The sequence below is a fragment of the Rattus norvegicus genome, chromosome 8 (genome assembly GCF_021556685.1).
Source record: "Rattus norvegicus strain SHRSP/BbbUtx chromosome 8, alternate assembly SHRSP_T2T, whole genome shotgun sequence".
NCBI lineage: Eukaryota > Metazoa > Chordata > Mammalia > Rodentia > Muridae > Rattus > Rattus norvegicus.
Window position 1 is genome coordinate 18260668 of NC_141541.1, and position 5988 is coordinate 18266655.

Here is a 5988-nt window from a genome sequence, read left to right on the forward strand (position 1 = left end):
GGATTCCCTCGAACAGTTTACAGGTAGTTGTGACCTGCCGTGTGGGTGCTGGTGATTGAACCGGGATCCTCTGGAACAGTGGCCAGTGTTCTTAAACACTGAGCTATCCCTCCAGCCCAGTAATTATATTTTTAAATTTTTGGATTTGTGCTGCATTGCACAGTGCCTGTGAAGTGTGCAAGTGGATGGTTGGTTTGTTTTGTCTGTCTGTCTGTCCGTCTGTCTGTCTATGTGACACAGGCTGGCTTTGAGTTCTCTGTCCTCCAGTCTGGCATCACAGGTGTACACCATTGATCTACCGGTTGAGGCAGTTTAGTGTTTCTGGTTGGAGTAGGCCACCTAGAGATACTGACCTGGTGCGCAGTTGATCTATAGCTCATGGTCACAACCAGACACCCTTGTCTTTTGAGATGCTCTGGCTCATAAAAGGCCAGCATCTGCAGGGCGCCCACCTCCATGGTCAGCTACAAGGAGTACTGAAACACAGGCTTCAGTTCAGCTAGGGCTCCAGTTCCGGCTCCACCCTGCTGTCCCTCTTTCCCACTCTAACTCCCTCTGAATCAATGACAAGTGAATGAAAGACTATGGAAAGCTAGGAGTCATGGTGACTGAAATCCAAACATGCTTTCCAGCATCACGGAGAGGAGCAGGAGAGGGCAGGTGGGAACAGGACCCTAATGGGTGTGCTGTTAGGAAGATGGGAAGCCACAAGATACCTAGACCCCTTATCTGTGATGTGGCATCAGGTTGCCTCCTGGAAGGGAAAGGTCTTGGCACTTTGTTCATGGCTGTGACTGCATGCCTGACAACAAGCAAGACAAAGGTAGAAGGAAGTATTTTGGCTCTGTTTTGGAGTATACTGTCCACCATGATGGGGAGGGCTTCTGGCTGGCTGTGAAGAAGATAGCTGTTTGCTCACACCCTAGTAGATCAGGAAGCAGGGAGCAGGGAAAACAGCACCCAGATAGCTTCTCCCTTTTCTCCCTTTTATTTAATTCAACATTCCAATCCATGGGATGGTAACACCCGTGTCCAGGGTCCATCTTCCTTCCTTAGTTAACTCCCTGGAAGTGTCCCCACAGACACACTCAGAGACCTTTCTCCTAGGAGATTCCAAAGCCAGTCAGTCAAGCTCACTGTGAAGATGAATGCTCAGAGGTGTGTGAGGTGAGGTTTATGAAAGGTGTTCTCCAGAAAGGAACCAGAAGCCAGCCAGGGACACATGGAAAGACTAGAAAGACAGCAAAATGATTCTGAGATTTAACGTGGCAGATGCCATGGGCCAGAAAGACAATAGAGAAAGAAGCTTGATTCCAAGATGACTTTGGGGACTCAGATAAACCCCCATTTATTGAGCACTTACAGTTGGACTTCGTGTGGAGCGCAGAGGACGGTATGAAAGCTATGTTGTGGAAGAGCTGAGATACACAACAAACACAAAGGACTTCTAATGCCAGTCACCCACATAGTGGATCAACTGTACATAAAATATGTGTACACATACAGCCAACGAATAAAACCTCCAGTGCCAGAAACGATTACATCTAATCAAGTTGTTGACCAAAGGGGAATCATGGACCCCCTTAAATAATCCTGGCTATGGTCAAAGCTATCGGTTGCTCTCCAATGGTCAAAGCTGTTGGTTGACTGTAAGGTTCTATTGTTGAAGAGGCCACCTGCATAACTCACTGGACATGGAAAAGTCAAGGTGCTACCTAGATAGAGCCTCCACCCCTACTGACTAGGGTTCGTGGTACTGCAAGGCCCCAGAGGAGAAAGGTAAGCACCAACTCAACTACGAACCCCTCTGTCTACAACGGTGAGCTGCCTACAAGGTACACCTGTGCAATGGAAGCATCAAGGTTGTGGGAGTAACCATCACTATCTGGACAGATTTAAGGTTCAGTCCATGAAGTGGAACCATTGCCCAAAGAACCTGAGACTAGATAGACCGTGGACCCAAGGGGAAACCAAATACTGCTGTCCCGCTAAAGGAACACAGCAACAGACTGACACCGAAGGACATTCCGCTCTATCCAGTGCTCAGCCAGCATCAGAGAAGCTCCCTTCTGCAGCAGGTGGGAACAAATATGGAGTCCCGCAACTGGACAGTGTACAGAGAATGTGAGAGCTTGGGACACAGCCCTAAATGGGATGTCTCCATTAAATGTCTTCCTTCAGGACTTGGGGAACCCTGCAGAAGAGGAGGTGGAAGGTGTGTCAGAGCCAGAGGGGACGGAGGACACCAAGAAAACAAGTCCCTCCAGACACAGCAAGATCAATGCACGCATGAACTCAGACGGACAGCAGGCATAGGGCCTACACAGGTCTAAGTCAGATGGTGTCCCATAGCTGATAGGGAGTGGACAGAGGGCTTCAAACCTAACCCGGAATCTATCTCCAGTTGAGAACAATTCTCAAAGGAAAAATTGGTTTTCTCCAGTAAAGCCTCACTGGATTCACAAACTGTATTTGAGAGCAGGCCCCACACCCAGCAGCAGATGATCAACACAGAACAAGGTCAATGGTGTTTTTAGAAGCTTTTGTGTCCTAGCTCTGTCTAACCTTCTGTTTGTCATCTCTAAGCCCTCCAGGTCTTTGGGTTTAATATTATGGTTTCTGGTTTGTGTATCTGTGGGATTTCTGTGTGTGCTTCTGTGTCTCTGAGTTTCTTGCACTTTTTCTTCAGCTCTTCTTTTTCCTTCTGTTTGCTTTGTCCTACCCTGGTTTGTTAGTTTTTGTTCTGTTTTATTATAGTTATTTTTAGTTGCCTTTGTTTTCCTTTGTTTTTTGCTTTTCTTCAAGAGAAAGCATGAACGCAGTCCCCAACTACCACAAATTTGGGGAAATCACAGGGTCCAGCACATCCAGAGCGTCATAGATAAACCTTGCCCTGGGAAAACTACCTTCATGATCACAGTATTTCCCCTTCCTGGTAAATATGCCTGTTTGTGTTCTAATGAGAGAGAAAAAGAAGATACATGGTTGGGGAGTTGGGGAGGTTCAGAGAGGAGTTGGGAAAGAGGAAACAGTAACAAGAAAATATTGTATAAAGAAATCCATTTTCTGCCGGTCTGGGGACAGGCAGTGCTACAGTAGAGCAGAGGAAATCCAGACGGGTTGTTTCCATCTGTCCTGGGGCCTGTCTCTATAACTCCGCCACACATCTTGAGAGAGGGAGAGAAAAAAAGAAATCCATTTTCAAAATTTAAAATATATTTACATATACATATACATATATAATGCATATACATATATATTATGCTGTCCTACCCTCCTTCCGCCTTTAGACTAAGGCTCACCCAACCCCTTTACCCTTTTCAACAACTATGAAACTTGGCAGTCTTAGAGCACCACCTGGTGGAAATTTAAGATATTACACCCTTATTGTGTCTGGGAGCTGCATTATCTGCTGTAAATGAGGGGGAAATTGTAGCGCGCGCGCGCACACACACACACACACACACACACACACACACACACACACACACACACACACACACGCCTGCACACTACCACCAACATCAAGATAACAGGAATTACCAATTGCTGGTTATTAATATCTGTCAACATCAATGGACTTAAAATTCCCCAATAAAAAGACACAGCTGTCTTAGGTAGGGTTTTACTGCTGAGAACAGATACCATGACCAAGGCAACTCTTATAAGGACAACATTTAATTGGGGCTGGCTTACAGGCTCAGAGGTTTAGCCCATTTTGTCATGATGGGAAGCACAGCAGAGGTGGTGCTGGAGGAGCTAAGAGTTTAGCATTTAATATGCCTTACTACCTGAATGGCTGGGCACTTCCTGAGCCTCCTCCATGGTTAGCACACACTCCCTCCGGTATTCCTGAGTTAACACTTTCTAAATCTATATTTTATCTTTGCTGCCTGTTTCCTTCTGGGCAGCCCTCCCATGGGGCCGCTATCCTTTGCACTTACATTTTGGCCATCTCACCCTCCTCTCCTTCATGGTGTGGTCCATCATACATCTCTCTCATGGCAGAATTCCTTCTTCCTTCCCCTGCATTTCCTGCCTGGGAATCCTAAAAATCCTGCCTCCTTCACCCTGCTCAGACATTGGCAATTTTATGTCCCAATCAGAGGCAACTGGGGACAGGCTTCCTTTAGCCTGTGTGCAGGGCACTGCAAACAGGCTTTGTTGGGTGACACAATTAGCATGAGAACACAGCCGCTACAACTGGGTCAGGGAAGAAACAAAGAAATTAAAGACTTTCTAGAACTGAATGAAAATGACGGTACAGCATACCCAGACTTATGGGACACAATGAGAGCAGTGCTGAGAGGAAAATTCAAAGCATTAAGTGCCTTCAAGAAGAAATGGAGAGATCTTACACTAGCAGCTTAAAAGCACACCTGAAAACTCTAGAACAAAAAGAAGCAAATTCTCCCAAGAGGAGTAGATGGCAGGATTCAAAGAATCAACAAAACCGAAAGCTGATTCTTTGAGAAAAATCAACAAGATAGATAAACCTGTTGCTGTAAAATTATTTTTAAAAAAAGTGCTGTCTTTTACCCTGCACTAGGTCTGGCACCGTAGTGCCCCAAGATATCTGGTAGATGTGTCTTCATCTCAGTCAGCAAAGCATCTCGCCAGCTCTGCCCCATCCCATATCACACTGCTGATGGCCTCTCTCTGAGCCTGGCAGCAATCTCTCTACCCACCTAGTTCCCAAGGCAGGTTTCCATGCCAGAAACACACATCCCAACTCCATGGTGGCCCAGTGTCCCAGTCGCCACACACTCTCTTGAACTTAAATCACCACAGGAAAGAACACACAACACAACAACCTCTGATCCAATTGATAAGATATAATTGCCCACCTAGACATACAAAGCCCTGTACACATCCACCCCTTAAGAACATTCATAACAACCTGTAAAGGTACAGAGAGGAATCTTAACATCAGCTTCCATGTTCTCTCAGCTGCTTCCCTCTTCGTTCCAGTCTCCTCCTCTTCCCTAAAAGTTTTCTCCTGACCATCCTCTTTCTCATCCAATGACAGGCCTCATTCTATCTTGTACCTGCCTTCACCTGCATAATGACATCATCCTACATAAACCCGTAACCAAACTAACTAAAAGGCACAGAGACAGACAGTATCCAAATTAACAAAATCAGAATGAAAAGGGAGACATAACAACAGAAACTGAGGAAATTCAAAGAATTAGGTCTTACTTTAAAAGCCTATACTCCACAAAATTGAAAAATCTAAACAAAATGGATATTTTTATTGATAAATACCACTTACCAAAGTCAAGATCAGCTAAACTATTTAAACAGTCCCACAACCCCTAAAGAAATGGAAGCAATCATTAAAAGTTTCCCAACCCAGAAAAGGCCAGGGTTAGGTGATTTTTTTTAGCTTAGAATTCTGCCAGGGTTTCAAAGAAGAGCTAGTATCAATACTCCTTAAACTATTCCACAAAATAGAAACAGAAGAAACATTGTCAAACTCATCCTATGAGGCTACAGTCACCCTGATACCCAAACCACACAAAGACTCAATAAAGAAATAAAGAAAGAGAATGTCAGACCAATTATTCATGAATATTGAATCCAAAACCACACAAAAAAATCATTCACCATAATCAATTAGGCTTCATCCCAGGGATGCAGGGATGGTTCAATACATGAAAATCCATCAATGTAATCCACCATATAAACTAACAAAGAAAAAAAAAACACATAATCGTCTCATTAGATGTTGAAAAGGCCTTTGACAAAATTGAACATCCCTTCATGTTAAAAGTCTTGGAGAAATTAGGGATACAAGGTTCATACCTAAACATAATAAAGACAATGTATAGCAATCCAGTAGGCAACATCAAATTAAATGGAGAGAAACTTAAGGCAATTCCACTAAAATCAAATCAGGGACAGGGCAAGGCTCACTCTCTCCCTCTCTATTCAACATGGTACTTGAAGTTCTAGCCAGAGCAGTAAGAAAGCAGTAGGAAAGCA

At 44.5% G+C, this 5988-nt stretch overlaps 2 pseudogenes; one reads left to right on the top strand and one right to left on the bottom strand.

Annotated features, from left to right (window-relative positions):
* Positions 1-2801: 2801 nt before the first annotated feature.
* On the bottom strand, positions 2802-2943 carry LOC120094416 (U1 spliceosomal RNA; annotated as a pseudogene).
* A 104-nt stretch (positions 2944-3047) lies between these two features.
* On the top strand, positions 3048-3167 carry LOC120094473 (small nucleolar RNA SNORA55; annotated as a pseudogene).
* Positions 3168-5988: the final 2821 nt, after the last annotated feature.